General features: G+C 40.9%; 1 protein-coding gene across 1 annotated transcript in view; it reads right to left on the reverse strand.

The window, feature by feature from the left end:
* Nucleotides 1–16,426, reverse strand: part of CD247 (CD247 molecule) — a 57,222-nt gene that overhangs the window by 14,188 nt on the left and 26,608 nt on the right. The gene's annotated exons all lie outside the window — the stretch shown is intronic.

The raw sequence follows: 16,426 nt of genomic DNA on the forward strand, positions 1-16,426 counted from the left end.
TTCGGGGGAGTCACACTCTCTTAGCCGAGAAACCCCCACAGATTTAAATGTGGGATATAAATGAAATATAACTCCAGCTTTGGAGTGGAGTCTGATGTGGTTTTATTTCTGAGGAAAGAGGAAAAAATGATCCCTAACTCCCACCACCACTGATCTTTTTTTTAAAGAGGGTCAAACAAATCATCTGCACCTTTGTCATATTGACGATGTGAGTATTCAAAGATACTGTCTACTGCAGTCATGCAATAGCAAAGGTGTGCATAAGCTGTCAAATTTTATTTAAAAAAAACATAAGTACACTAATGATGTTCCCAGGAGAACCTCCTCCCTGGCTTTGGCTTTGGCTGGCAGGAAGACAGCATTAACCCCTCCTGTCCTCAGTGCCAAATTGAAATGACAGCAAATTCCCATTTGTGGCTGGTAGAAAAGACCGGTTCTTTCCAAAAGAACTGCTAAAATCCGCATTTCTCAAAAAAACAGTTTAAGGGGGATTTGTGCCAGACCCACCCCAATTCAGGTTGGAAAAATCAAATGCAAGTGTGAACAACCCATTTTTAAACCGATTTGCAAACCGGTTTATAACATAGTGTGAACAACCCCCTCCCCCGAGTAATAATGGTCGGCAACCAGCTTCCCCAAGTCAGCTGCTCTCCAAAAGTGTTGGGATACTATAAATTTCACCTTTGACAAGCAGCATGGCCGTTAGTGATGATCCTTGGGTGCCTTCCAATTTGGCCACTTATTCTACAATTGCAAGTAATATGCTGTCATGGTTATTGCTAAGCATGGGCCACAGCTAGCTGGGAAGAAAATAAGAAGTCAGAGAAATACAATGATGAACCTCCCCATTTCAGGGATTTGAAGATAGAATTTTCATTTCAGATATGAATCCAAAGGTTCATGTGCCACCTTTAAGCAGGAGACAAAAAACAGTTTTAGAGAATGCTGCAGAAGAAGATTCAACATCCAGTGGCTCAGTGAAATTAATGGATAAAAAACCAGTCGCTACTAACAAAACAATTCCCATTTTCAGAGGAATGGAGGATATCAATCAGTCAGACAATATTTGAAAGGGGAACAACCAAGGAATACCAAGTGCTGCATCTATATGTCTATCTGTCTATTTATTCAGAATAAGGCAATGGCAAACTACCTCTGATGTTCCTTACCTAAGAAAACTGTATGAAATCTATTGAGTTGCTATAAGACACAAGGCACGTTGAAGACACATGCACACTGGGGTGGGCGGTGGGGGGTAACAAAAAACCAACAACTGTATTTCCCCACTGAATTAAACCTATTGCAGTTTAATTTAAACTGCAGTAGGCTTAATTGTGTAATGGTCAAATAAAATAGTTGGGGACACTCTTGTGAAAGAGAGAAAACCAATGCACTAGAGAGAAAATGGAGTTTAGCACCTGACATCAATGCTAAGAGTTCCCTCAAGCATTTGTGGCAGTCGGTGTGGTTATTCTCAATGTTTTCAGCCCCCTCCATTCAGGGCTGGGAGCTGTACCTCCTCCCTCTTGTGTTTCCTGGCTGCCTCAAGTTTCAGTATCAGGTTTCCATTTTATGCCAACACAAGGGAAACCAGTCTCTAAACAAAATATTTTTAAATAGAAGTTCCCAAAATGATGACAGTCACAATATTAAAAACAGGCAAGTTGAATGCAGGGCTCCCCCAAGACATTTTACTGAGGCAAAGAATAAGATGGTGGGCTGTCTCCTATTCCATGTGCAGAAGCTGACTGAATAGTCAAATGAATAGTGGCAATGGAATGGCATTTCCCACTGTATTGGAGGGCAACACATCAGTTTAGAAAAATAGGCTGTGCATATGGCAAACACAGCTCTATCTTCTCACAGAGAAGAATTGGCCAGGGGCTCAGGAGTAGCAGTCAGGAAGCTCCCACCGTGCCTTCCACCATCAAAGGTGGGTGGATCCACTCTGCCTAATGGTAGGTCCAAAGCAGAACAAAAAATTGGAAAGTCTCTCCGGATTTGCAGGGGATACATTCTGGGGGCCCGTGCAGATACCAAATTTCACAAATAGACAAGTCCCATTGTCCCCAGTGGGGGCCATTAGGGACAATGGGACTTGACTATTTGTGAAATTCCTTCCCTCTCTTCCTTCCTTCCTTCCTTCCTGGCATTTTCCCCTCAGTGCCAGGGTCTGTAATCTGCCTCGACCTCTATCAGAACTTGCTTTCCCAGTGGTGCTTGGGGCCTGGCATGTGCATGCCACCCTCTCTGTCGCAGCAAATGTTGACCAGGGCTGATTACAGGGGGGAAAGATGCTGGTAAGAAAAAGGAAGGAGGGAGGGAGGGAGCAGCAGCCTTGGCCTCGTGAATGATAAAAACCGCGAGTGCCAAGCCCATGAATGTGGAGGGATGAGTGTATTCACGGTAGAAGAATGAAAAGTGTCAAAGCCCCACATACTGTGTAGTGGTCAAATAACATTTATTTCTTAAAAAGACCAACATGATTCAGCCTTATCACCAACTGGCCTTCTTCAGGGGCTATTATCAGAAATTTTTGGAGTTACAGTCTGCACTTTTCTAATAATTAAAAGGTCTACTTTGATTAAGAGTGCAGACTGCCGCTCCAGAAATTTCTGATAACAGCCCCTGAAGAAGGCCAATTGGTGATAATGCTGAAATGCTTTGGGCTTTTTAAGAAATAAAAGTTATTGAACCATCACACAGCACGTTGGATCTGGTCTCCTTTCATTCTTCTAATGCTAAAGCCAACCCTATTTGAATGTGACCTCTTAGGCAGACAAGGGAAGCCAAGTGGGATGTGCCAGATTACTCTCCTCCTCTTGTAAAAAGAAAACCTCTACAATTTGCTGAGAATGGAAAAAGAAGTCTTCCTAGAAGAAAGAAGGGAAGAAGAAACAAAAACCAGCTGTCTAGCAGCATACTGAAACAGAAGCAAGCCAGGAGGTTCCTTCCCAGTCACCTGAGTTCTTAAAAGTGAACAATTGCAAGAGAGCAAATGCCTTCCTGAAACTGAAGAGGTTAATACTGAAATCTACTCATATGCCATAGCAGCCATTCATAACTTGCTCATATCCTGAGCGGAACTGCAGCTTCATCAAAAGCATTCAGTCACACTCAAATATATACAGAGAGGGTGGGGAGGAAAGGAGAAAGAGTTGTTTCAGTTCATGGTAGTGCAAGAAGTCAGTCAAGAGGGCTTTCCCAAGGGTCCCTGCTGACATTTTACAATGATAAGAAATGAGACTTGATGTTCTGCACAAAAACAAGACGCTTCTAGAGCTTCATCAAGTATTATACGGAAGCAGAAAAACCCAGTTCGGTGCTGTGTTAAACCTAACCATGGCTGTCTCCCTCTGCTTTGCTCTTATTTATTTCTTTTAAATGTTTATTAATTGTCCTCCATTCAGAGATTTCCCAAACAGAATGTAAAAATATGAATAAAGATATTTACACCAGTTTATAAACAGAATGTGTTTAAAATATTCATAGGAACATAACAGAAAAATCAAGCAGGTTTTTAAAAAAAAGATCAGAAGGGGCTACATGTATGAAGCTCTGTGTGGCGAGAAGTGGATGGGGTGGATTCAGAACATTTTCTTTTTTAAAAAATCTAGTTTTTAAAGAACATGTGCTAATCTAAAGTGGTGGGCCAAAATGCACCTGACTAAACCTATTTCCTTCTACTTGCATAACATTATTTGACAGCCGAACAAGTAGTGAAGGCAGAGATGAGGCAAACATGATGGAATCTGCAATAGATCTACAGCGCCTGTCTACACTAAAAAATGAACACTAGGGTAGGTGTAAATAGTAATGCTTCAGATAAGAGAACAGATAAAAGAGATGGTGCAGTTCCTGTGAACCAAAACTGAGCAACAGCAATATGAAGAAAAGTGTAAAAATATGTCAAGTGCATATGCCATTTAGGACAATGGGGCAAATGTCACAGATTCAGACAGGGTAATTACCTTAAGTACAACTGAATTCATTGAGTAAACTTCTAAATAAGCGTGAATACATTTGGATCCAAACCAGTGTCTATGCTATTGCAGGATTTAACATTATGGCTGTTTCAATGTTTAACACCTTGCTCATATGCATGTTCATGTAACTAGAAGTTCCTGTTATTTAAAAATAAAAGATTAAACCAATGTGGCCCAAGCAGAGCAGAGAGGGCTACATGTATGAAGCTCTGTATGGTGAGAAGGGGTGGACTCAGAACATCTTTTTCTTCTAACGTAGGCAGTTAGTAGGAGTTCATCTTTTCATTTCATTTTTTTTCCTTCTCCACCACAATTCTGGTATATCTTCATGCTTCATAAATCATGTCGCCATTAACAATTGGTTACATAAATTCAAAGATCTTCACTTAAGTCTCATAATCCTAACACTTAACTACCTATACTTATAGTAAAATCTTCTTATAGATTCAGTAACTACTTTAAATTATTTAAAACATATTCAATCTTTAAATTCCCAACACATTTTCGACCACATTTCTTGCCTATATATGTTATCATCTGTTCCCAGCTTTGTACAAAGATATCCTTATTATTCATCCTCATAAGACATGTCAGTTTATCTAAATTAGCCAATTCCAATAATATAATTAGCCAGTCTTGCAGTGTTGGAGTAGAGGGATTTTTCCACATTCTTGCAGCTATTATCATGTAAAATAACAATCTTTCTTTTGATTTATTCACATTTATATCATTCTCTATCATAGTTAGTAAATATAATTCTGGGGTCATTTTTATTTTCACGTTCAAAATTTTTTCAATCTCTGCACGTATTATTTTCCAGAAATTTTTAGCTTTTTTACAGATCCACCATTGATGATAAAATGATCCAATTTCATTCTGGCATTTCCAACAATTTGGGCTCATTTTTAAATACATTTTTGATAATTTTGCCAGCAACAAATGCCAGCTATGATGCAATTTTAAAATATTTTCTCTTATATTTTGCGCCAATGAAGTTTTACTTGTGCTTTTCCAGACCTTTTCCCATTTGTCTATATCTATATTATGGCCGATATTTTTTGCCCATTGAATCCTTAATAAATTCTTCCTCTGTTTCCCATTTTCCCATTTGAATAATATTTTGTATATTTTTGAAAGAGTTTGATATTTTTCATTAATTAAGATTTTTTTCTAATTCTGTTAGATTTCTTTCTATCCCATTTTTTTAATTTCTATTTTTAATTTTTCCCTTAATTATCTAAATAATAACAAATGGCCCTTAAATCCTTTTTCTTCCAATTCTTCTTGCGTCAGATTTTGAATTTGATCATTCTGATATTTAATTAAATCGCCAAATTTTATCCATCTATTCTCCATAAAATTTTCTTTACTATACATAGCCTCATGTGGAGAGATCCAGATTGGTGTTTTGGTGAACATCTTTTCTTATACATCTTCCATACTTTTAATAAGAGTTTCCTAATAAAATGATTGTTAAAATCTCTATTTACTTTTTCTTTTTCAAACCATAAATAAGCGTGCCATCCGAATCTTAACCCTTCCCCTTCCAAATTTAATAAATTTGTATTTTCCAAATTCATCCAGTCTTGAATCCAAACTAAGCATGCTGCTCTGTAATATAATTTTAAATTTGATAATCCAAATCCTCCCCTTTCTTTGATATCCTGTCATGTTTTTATTTTAATTCTTGGTTTTCTTCCTACCCAGATATATCTCGAGATTTCTTTTTGCCAATCATTGAAGACTTTCTCATTATAGATTATGGGGATCGTTTGAAATAACTATAGAAATTTTGGGAGTACATTCATTTTTATAGATGCAATTTTCCCATTTAATGACAATTTTAAATCCTTCCATTTCATTGGGTCCCTTTTTATTTTTCCCCAAATTTTCTCATAATTATTTTTGAATAAGTCCGAATTTTTCCCTGTTAATGTAATCCCCAGATATTTTATTTTTTTACTAACAGAGAAGCCTGTCCTCTCCGCCATTTTCCTTTCTTCTATTTTTGTCATATATTTAGTTATTATTGTCATTTTATCTTTATTTATCCTTAGGCCTGAAATATTTTCAAATTCCAACAAACATTTATTTAATGTTTCCAGATTTTCTAATGGATCTACTAGAGTTAAAGCTAAGTCATCGGCAAATGCCCTGATCTTAAATTCTTTCTTTTTAATTTTGATTCCTTTAATTTCTTTCTCATTTCTTAGATTTCCAATTAGCAATTCAATCACACATATGAATAAAAGCAGAGATAACGGGCATCTAAAAGCGGAGATAACGAGCATCTTTTACGGGTTTTTTCTGCCGGAGGGAAACCTCCCGGTTTGGCAGCTGAGGCATCCCTCCAGCGGAAAAACAGGCGCTGGCAGGCTGCCCCTTTTGGGTGGTCTGTGCTGCGCCTTAGAAGCTTCACTAGAAGTGAAGCTGACTAAACTGAGGCTGTCATACTTTGGACATATCATGAGATGTTGTGACTTACTGGGAAAGACAATAATGCTGGGGGAAATGGAAAGCAATAGGAAAATAGGAAAAGGACATTACAGGTCTACTGATTCAATCAAGGAAGCTACGGTCCTGAGTATACAAGATCTAAGAAGAGCAATTGATGACCAGAGATCTTGGGGGGGGGGGGGGGGGGACTGTCTCTGATTCATAAAAGCTAAAGGTAAAAGTTTCCCATTGACATGAATGTCTAGTCATAACTGACTGTAGGGAGCGGTGCTCATCTCCGTTATTAAACCGAAGAGCTAGTGTTGTTTGAAGGTGACTCTGGTGGTCATGTGGCCAACATAACTGCACAGAACATTGTTACCTTCCCACTGAAGTGGTACCAATTTATCTACTTGAATTTGCAAGCTTTCGAACTGCAAGGTTGGCAGAACTCTCATTCATAGTGTCGCCAAAACTCAAAATTCACTTGACAGCAAATAACAGCAACAACAACAGTTAATGGTATTTTAATATGATAACTTATCTAATTGTGTTTTAACGTTTTTAATTACAGTGGAACCTCGCCATACGCGGGGGATCCGTTCCGGATCCCGCCACATATGGCGATTTCCGCCTATGCTCGAGCACCATTGTAAACAATGGGACTCGTGCACGGCGGCGCGGAGGTGTGCGGGGCGCAACAGGCACGCGCGCCCATTCAACTGAATGGGACACGCCGCCCTTCCGCCCCGCGCACACCCAGCGGCTTGAGCACGTACGCTCAAAGCCGCTTAAAAAAAGTCCGCATATGCGGAGGCCCCACTGTACATCTTAGTTTATTCTTGGTTTGTTTGTTTGTTTGTTGTTGTTTTGTAAGCTACCTTGGGTCCAACACCAAGAGAAAGGTGGTATATTAACAACTGCTTGTGTATGTGTACAAAGAGGCCTGTGGCCTCACAGGAATGAAGACATATTGGATTGCAAAAGAGTAGTCCTTGTTGATATGCAAATGGACTTTAAATTTCTTGGACTCTGCCCAATTGCCACATGGCCAGAGGAAGAGGGGCCAGTCTGCTCCCCATACCATCTAAGCTAAGGACAGAAACAAAAAAATGCAGGCATCTCACTAACATCTCTAATTCTTCGTCCGGCCAGAGAGAGGAGAAGGAGAGGAGCTGCTTGGCAGCCATTTTGAGACCGTGTGCTTGAGACCGTGTGCTCGTTGCTGAAGGGGAGGAGCTTCTGTGAGTCACATCTGTGAGTCATATGGGGGCGGAGCTAGCAGACTAGCTTTATATACCACCTTCCAGAGCCTTCCAGAACAGTCCGGCCAGAGAGAGGAGAAGGAGAGGAGCTGCTTGGCAGCCATTTTGAGACCGTGTGCTTGAGACCGTGTGCTCGTTGCTGAAGGGGAGGAGCTTCTGTGAGTCACATCTGTGAGTCATATGGGGGCGGAGCTAGCAGACTAGCTTTATATACCACCTTCCAGAGCCTTCCAGAACAGTCCGGCCAGAGAGAGGAGAAGGAGAGGAGCTGCTTGGCAGCCATTTTGAGACCGTGTGCTCGAGACCGTGTGCTCGTTGCTGAAGGGGAGGAGCTTTTGTGAGTCACATCTGTGAGTCACAAGGGGGCGGAGCTAGCAGACTAGCTTTATATACCAACTTCCAGAGCCACGCGCCTAACGGCGCGCGAATTTTAGTTTTCTTTAACTCAACAACTCTCCTCAAGTGGCATCAGGTTAGAATCAGATATTGAAACAGAACCTTCCCTTTAAGTGTAAGATAGCAGCCAGTACATTCCTTTAAACAAGTATTCCCAGTAGATTGACTGTTATACTCATTACTAAAGACTTTGCAGTATGGACAACGAGGGATCTGCTGCAGTCACCTGCAACTCTTGTGGGATGTTTCTCTTCTTGCCTACAGAAGTGGAGAACTTCACATGCCCCAAGTGCAAGTTGGTAGCACTCTTGGAGGAGAAAGTGCAGCAGCTGGAGTCCAGAGTAGCTACACTTCAGCAGATTAGGGAACAAGAGGATTTCCTGGACACAATAGAACTAACCATCCTGGATGAGTACCACGCAGAGGAAGATGCTAGGGTGGAAGAGGTCACTTGCCAAACAGAGGAGGCAGACAGCTGGAGGAATGTCACAAAGAGAAGTAAGCCAAGAAGGAATTGTTCGGGGAGCTTGCAGCTAGAGAATCGATTCGAAGCTCTTTCTCTTATCAAGGAGGATGAAGAAGAGCAGCATGGACAGACTTCAGGGATGGAGCAGGGGAGCCTGAGAGTCCCACCCGAGGGAACAGTCGCTGCTAAGCCTCGGAGGAGGCGTGTGGTCATAGTGGGGGACTCCTTGCTGAGGGGTACAGAAGCAGTGATTTGTAGGCCTGACAAGATGTCTCGAGAGGTGTGTTGTCTTCCAGGTGCAAAGATCCGTGATGTGACAGAGAGGCTGACAAGACTGGTCAAGCCTACTGACCAATACCTCTTCCTTTTGGTCCACGTGGGAACTAATGATACTGCAAGACACAGCATTCAGAACATCAAAAAGGATTACGAGGTGCTTGGTAGGAAGCTGAAAGGAATGGATGTACAGGTTGTCATCTCATCTCTTCTGCCAGTTGAAGGGCACGGTCCAGGAAGAGAGAGGAAAATAGCAGATGTGAACAACTGGCTTCGCAGATGGTGCTGCCGAGAAGGATTTGGATTCTTCGATCATGGGCTGCGGTTCCATGAGGAGGGACTTCTTGCAACAGACGGGTTGCATCTCACGCCAGTTGGAAGAAATGTTTTTGCCAACAGTCTTAAGAACTTGATCAGGAGAGCTTTAAACTGAGTTCCGAGGGGAAGGGAGACAATATTAAGGAAGGCGAAAGGGATGGCAAAAATAGTCAAACTGACACAGAGGAAACAAGGCAAACAGTGCAAGGACCCAACAGTGGGAGGCAAAAAAACTTGCACAGGCAGCAAGTAAAAGGGAACCATGGTCTGCGATGTCTCTACACTAATGCACAGAGCATGGGAAATAAGCAAGATGAACTCGAACTCCTAGTACAACAAAGCAAATATGATATAATAGGCATCACTGAAACCTGGTGGGATGAGTCTCATGATTGGAATGTGGAAATAGAGGGGTATAACCTTATTAAGAGAAATAGGCCAAACAGGAAAGGAGGAGGAATAGCACTATATGTCAGAGATATTTACACCAGTGAAGAGATCCTGGACATCAATCATGGAAGCCAGGTGGAGAGCATCTGGATAAGAATCAAAGGGGAGGGAAACAACAAGGATGTTACGGTGGGAGTCTACTACAGACCCCCAAGTCAGACTGAGGAATTGGATGATATCTTTCTAGAACAGATGACCACACAGTCAGAAAAGAGAGATGTAGTAGTGATGGGCGACTTCAACTATCCTGATATTTGCTGGAAGTCAAACTCAGCCAAATCCTCAAGGCCTAGCAAATTCCTCACTTGCCTGGAAGACAATTTCATGGTCCAAAAGGTGGAAGAGGCAACAAGGGGGTCAGCTATTTTAGATCTGATCCTAACCAACAAGGATGACTTGGTTAATGGGGTGCAAGTGGTGGGATCATTAGGTGGAAGTGACCATGTTCTCCTGGAGTTTGTAATACAGTGGAAAGGAGAAGCCAGGCATAGTCAGACACGCATCCTAGACTTTAGGAGAGCGAATTTCAGTAAACTTAGAGAAGTATTGAGGGCGATTCCATGGCCAGAAATACTAAAAGATAAAGGAGTTCAGGATGGGTGGGAGTTTCTCAAAAGAGAGATACTGAAGGCACAATTTCAAAGAGTTCCAGTGAGAAAGAAAAACGGAAGGTGTCTCAAGGAACCAGGATGGATGACTAAGGAACTTTCAACTGAGCTAAGTTTGAAACGGAACATGTATAAGAAATGGAAAAAGGGGGAAATCACAAAAAAGGAATTCAAAGAAATAGCAGGCATGTGTAGGGGTAAAGTCAGAAAAGCTAAAGCGCAGAATGAATTCAGGTTTGCTAGAGAGGTTAAGAACAATAAAAAGGGCTTTTTTGGATATGTCCGCAGCAAAAGGAAGAAGAAGGAAACGGTAGGGTCACTGCGTGGAGAAGATGGCAAAATGCTAACAGAAGACAGAGAAAAGGCAGAATTACTCAACACCTTCTTTGCCTCAGTCTTCTCAGAAAAGGAAAAGGGTGCTCAACCTGAGGATAATGGAGCAGAGGACAGAATAGGGGAATTTCAGCACAGAATAAGTAAAGAGATAGTAGAGGAACACCTTGTTAATCTAAATGAATTTAAGTCTCCGGGACCAGATGAACTCCATCCAAGGGTATTAAAAGAACTGGCAAATGTAATATCGGAGCCATTGGCAATCATATTTGAAAACTCCTGGAGAACAGGAGAGATCCCAGCAGACTGGAGGAGGGCAAACGTTGTCCCCATCTTCAAAAAGGGGAAAAAAGAGGATCCCAACAATTATCGTCCAGTTAGTCTGACATCAGTTCTAGGAAAGATTCTGGAGCAGATCATTAAACAGAGAGTCTGTGAACATCTAGAAGGCAATGCCATAATCACAAAAAGTCAACATGGGTTTCAGAGAAACAGGTCATGCCAGACAAATCTAATCTCTTTCTTTGATAAAATTACCAGCTTGGTAGATGAAGGGAATGCTGTGGATATAGTATATCTTGATTTCAGTAAGGCCTTTGACAAGGTTTCCCATGACATTCTTGCAAACAAGCTTGTAAAATGTGGGCTAGACAAAGGAACTGTTAAATGGATCTGTAATTGGTTGACTGGCCGAACCCAAAGGGTGCTCAACAATGGCTCCTTTTCATCCTGGAGAGAAGTGACCAGTGGGGTCCCACAGGGCTCTGTCCTGGGCCCAGTGCTATTCAACATCTTTATCAATGACCTGGATGACAGAATTGGGAGCATACTTATCAAATTTGCAGATGACACCAAATTGGGGGGAATAGCTAATACCCCAGAGGACAGGATCAAGATTCAAAATGACCTGAATAGACTAGAAAGCTGGGCCAAAGCTAACAAAATGAAATTCAACACAGAGAAATGTAAGGTATTGCACTTAGGGCGGAAAAATAAAATGCACAGATATAGGATGGGTGACACCTGGCTGAATGAAACTACGTGTGAAAGGGATCTAGGAGTCCAAGTAGACCACAAGTTGAACATGAGTGAACAGTGTGATGCAGCAGCTAAAAAGGCCAATGCTATTTTAGGCTGCATCAATAGAAGTATAGTGTCTAGATCAAGAGAAGTAATAGTGCCACTGTATTCGGCTTTGGTCAGGCCCCACCTAGAATATTGTGTCCAGTTCTGGGCGCCACAATTCAAAAAGGACATTGAGAAACTGGAGCGTGTCCAAAGGAGGGCGACAAAAGTGGTGAAGGGTCTGGAAACCATGCCCTATGAGGAACGACTTAGGGAGCTGGGGATGTTTAGCCTGGAGAAAAGAAGGTTAAGAGGTGATATGATAGCCCTGTTTAAATATTTGAAAGGATGTCATATTGAAGAGGCAGCAAGCTTGTTCTCTGCTGCTCCAGAGAACAGAACCCGGAACAATGGATGCAAGCTACAGGAAAAGAGATTCCACCTGAACATTAGGAGGAACTTCCTGACAGTAAGGGCTGTTCGACAGTGGAATGCACTCCCTCGGAGGGTGATAGAGTCTCCTTCCTTGGAGGTCTTTAAACAGAGGCTGGATGGCCATCTGTCAGGGATGCTTTGAATTGGATTTCCTGCATGGCAGGGGGTTGGACTGGATGGCCCTAGTGGTCTCTTCCAACTCTACGATTCTATGATTCTTCTGTTTGGTATGTAACATCTTGTCCGATGGAGAAGCCAGTGGAGCTTCAAAAGCTTGCAACAAGTATATTGTGCATTTCAATTGGCCAATAAAGGTATCACTGTTTGGTGGATTCGTGTGTGTGTGTGTGTGTGTGAAAACCTCCCCTCTTTCCAAGCACATATTTTTTCCCCATACTGCTGGCCTACTAAATGAAGGGTGATTTGTATCATTGTACTGTGTCTGTTCTATTTGCATGCAGGGAGTGAGAAATGTGGCCAGAATATCTGCAGCCACAATATAGGCAGAAAAAGAGAAAGAGCACAAAGTACCTTCCCCTACATGCTGGCATCAGCATCAACCCAACAATTTGATCTGTTTCCACAAAGATAAATTTGACTACTTTTAGAGACAGCCTTTTACAAAAGATAGCCTTAAAAAGGACTACAAAACGAAATCCCTTCACTAGCTGAGCACATTCACAGAACTATCTATTTAACAATTTTTTCAAAATGTGATGCAGTATTCTACTTAAATGTTAAAGTTCAGATATGATCACAGTAATTCTTTTCACCATAGTAGGAGATGTTTTAGCTGTTAAAAGCATTACCCAGTGTGATGAAAGGAATTACTGGAATCACATCTGAGTGTATGTCCCCCATCTTTCTTTTTTCTTTTTAATAGGCATCAGACACCTGATATGGAAGTATTCCTCAGCAGCTGAAAAACAGTCTAAATCTGAAGACTGTCCCATAAAAAGATGGATATATTTCACTATAAGTATATGCTCTGGGAAGCATGATAAACTGTGGTTTCCTAGATCTCATACAGCACATTAAGTAGTAGTGAAATAGGGATGAGAACAGCTATAGTCACAGAGTGCTATCTATGGAAAGGCTTTTTTTTTCTAAACTTCAGAAATTTTCATTTAAGAAATAGGTATATTGCCTATTTGGATTTTTGACTTCCTACCTGTAGCACTGGGGCACGTTGGCAAACAATAATAATATTCCTGATAGAAGAGTTAATAGCATTCTCTAGAATTTATAGATGAAGTATCAGATTGGTAAATGGAAAAATTAATGAAACTGCATGAGCTATTATAAAAGCCATTGCCACCTTCTGAGGCTGAGAGAGTGTGACTTGCCCAGTATCACCCAGTAGGTTTCCATGGCCGAGTAGGATTCAAACCCTGTTCTCCACAGTCATAATCCAACACTTAAACCACTACACCATACTGGCTGTCATTCCCCACTTAGTATGCTTTCAAAAACAAAGAAAGCATTGATCAATGAGACAATACACTGTGCTGGCGAAAGGTGTTCTAACTTCCCATCTCTTTCTAGTGACAAAATCTGTGTCCCCTTAGATCTTCAAAGCTTTTATATGACTTCTTAATAACTGTTATGACTTCTTAGTAACTCACAAGTCAACAGGTCTTAAGGATGAAGAGGAGGGGTGGTAAAGGGGCTGCTAGGTGCTAGTTAGCTTTTCCTGAAATTCTCAATTTAAAAAAAGGTATTGCTTTTCCTTAAATTCTGCAGGGGCTCTTTCACACTACACAAATATTGTGCTCTGTTTCACTTCAACTGCCATGGCAACATCCTATGGAATCCTGCGTTTCGCAGTTTCATGAGGCACTAAAGTTCTGTTGCAGCAAATTGTAAATATCTCTCCTTGAACTGCCATTCCTTATGATTCCATGGCAATTAATATGGAACCACAGTGTTGTAATTGTCTAGTGTGCATGGTTCCAAGGAATAGCAAATCACTTTTTAAAACAGTTTGCAGGGATTCTCCCACTGTTTAATATTATCTGTTTCTGAAAAGCCATTTGAAGTTGCAGTAGTTTTATGGCACCTTTGGAAGTCTCTGTGGCCCCTGGAGAATCCAAGGAGTAGGAGATAGGTCCCCAGATTCAGCACAGTGAAACACACTAATTGAAAAGAGTTAATAATCTTTTGGTCCACCACAGCACACAAAGCATGTATAATAAAATAGATTTAAAGCTATTAAAACAATTATACAACCCATTTAAAAACAAATGACTAATTTGTCCATACAAAATGATGCCCTTTCCACTAGGCCACCAAGGGACTGCAAGGGTGCAGCCAGTTTGACCTCCTCTTGGGCTTCCCTATGCCCAAACACTGCTTTACATGAATACATATGCAAGAGGAGCGGGGGGAGGGGGGTTGCCACTTGAGACAAATTATTTTGCTCCTTTGTCCATCACTCTGTTGGAACCCTGTGATTCCATAAGGGAATGCACTTTTTACATGGTCAGAGTGCTTATCTTTATTAACATCATTTGATATTTATAATAAAAAAATCATGCTGGAGAGAGATTCCAGGTATGATGGAGAGAGACCGGGCTAGAGAGAGAGAGACAAGGATCTTTGCAATGGTGAGAATCCACATTTCCCACACTTTCACAGATCCTTAGTCTCTCTCCAGCTTCACTATTAGTCTCATTGGCCTGTTACACACTGCCAAATTAAAGCTGCTTTGGGTCTCTTTGGAGGTATGCTGTTTAAATGATGCATGGGTCCTAAGAGTCCGGAGGTCGCACCAAAGCCACACTCCAGTCCTAAGGACTAGAGTGCAGCTTTGGTGCAGCTTCCGGATTCTTAGGATGCATGCATCATTTAAACAGCATACCTCCAAAGAGACTCGAAGCAGCTTTATTTTGGCAGTCTGTAACAGGCCATTATGTATAAGCAAGTACAAGTATTCCAAATTAAAAAAAAATACAAAATACAGAACACTTTTGGTTCCAAGTATTTCAGATAAGGGATAGTCAACCTGTAGTTCAATTACATTTTTAACATTTGTATAATGTGAATTTTCAGCTATACTTATTTTACCTTTGGGTGTGGAACCCTGAGTTTGGAACCGGGAAAAAGGCAGAACAAAAGTGAATAAGAAGAAGGAGTATGCAATATGAGTAGTGACCATTGTTCCTCTTAAATCTTCAGAGTGTTTAGATACTTGTATTAATGCACATTATGAAGAGACATACCAAAGCCAAGAAAAAATACACACCAAAGTAAGTCAAGAAACATGTGGGGAAAGATAGAACTAAAAATCTGAGTAAACTGAGCATTATAAAATATTCACTTGTAAAATGCACATATTCACTATTTCTTCCAGACTGTTGTGATATACTTAATTGGTCAATTTTAGATGTAGGATATTTTTTTTAAGAAATGGAAAGGACTTAAAAATTAGAGACAGAAATAGGGTGTAGTTGGACATCACAATAAGCCATAGCTTGTATTATATTCTTGTGAAATATGGCCTATAGCACCTGGTATTCATTGGTGGCCCCCCATCCAAGTACTAAGGTGTGAGCCTGCTTAACTTCCAAGATCAGTTGGGATGTGGTGCCTTTAAGGTATTTTGGTCCTGTATGAATGCATACTCAATATCCATATCTTGCACATTTCCATGCTATACTGCTTTTGTATTTCTTATCTGGAATATTTTGGGGTGTGTAATGTAACACAGAATAAAGTGGAAGAAGTGTGCACACTACTTCAGGCTTTTGCATACCCTCCAATATTTCATGGCTGAAAACTGTGACCAAGCAACATCAAAGTGGGTAAAAAGCAAAAATTATTAATGAGGGAGAACACAAACTTGGACACGCTGCAGCAGTTTGCTTTTGTCTGAACCTATAGAGAAGGGTAAGATTTTCCTGTCCTCTGCCTCCTGTTGTGCAAACTTTTGTAATTTAAATTCGGTTTTCACCAACTGAAGTAAGCTGAGAATCAAGAGGGAAAATAGTAGGAGAAGAGAGCAACTGGGACATTGGATCAGCAGCTGAAAAGGTGTGATGGCAGAGGATTATTTGGGACAGTTAGAGCATATGCTCTTGATTAATTATTGAATGCTAAAGGAACCCTGAGAAATGCAATATTAGCACACTGAGGAGTAGTTTGTTTTCATGGGACAAACTTCCTATTTAGACATTCTCTTTAAAATCAGGTTTTGGTTATATTTCACAGTACATGAGGCAGGCTTTTATCCTTTGGTAAAAACAAAACAAGAAGTGTATCAGGAGGGACACATTAGTTTCTTTTTCAGTAACCTCCTGTCAACAGTCATAACACAATCCTATGCACGTTTTCTCAGAAATAAATCCCACAGAGGTCAGTAGGGCGAAGGCTGCATCCACACTGCAGAAATAA

The sequence above is a fragment of the Sceloporus occidentalis genome, unplaced genomic scaffold (assembly GCF_023333645.1).
Source record: "Sceloporus occidentalis isolate IW3139 unplaced genomic scaffold, rSceOcc1.0.p SCAF_2, whole genome shotgun sequence".
NCBI classification, from domain to species: Eukaryota; Metazoa; Chordata; class Lepidosauria; order Squamata; family Phrynosomatidae; genus Sceloporus; species Sceloporus occidentalis.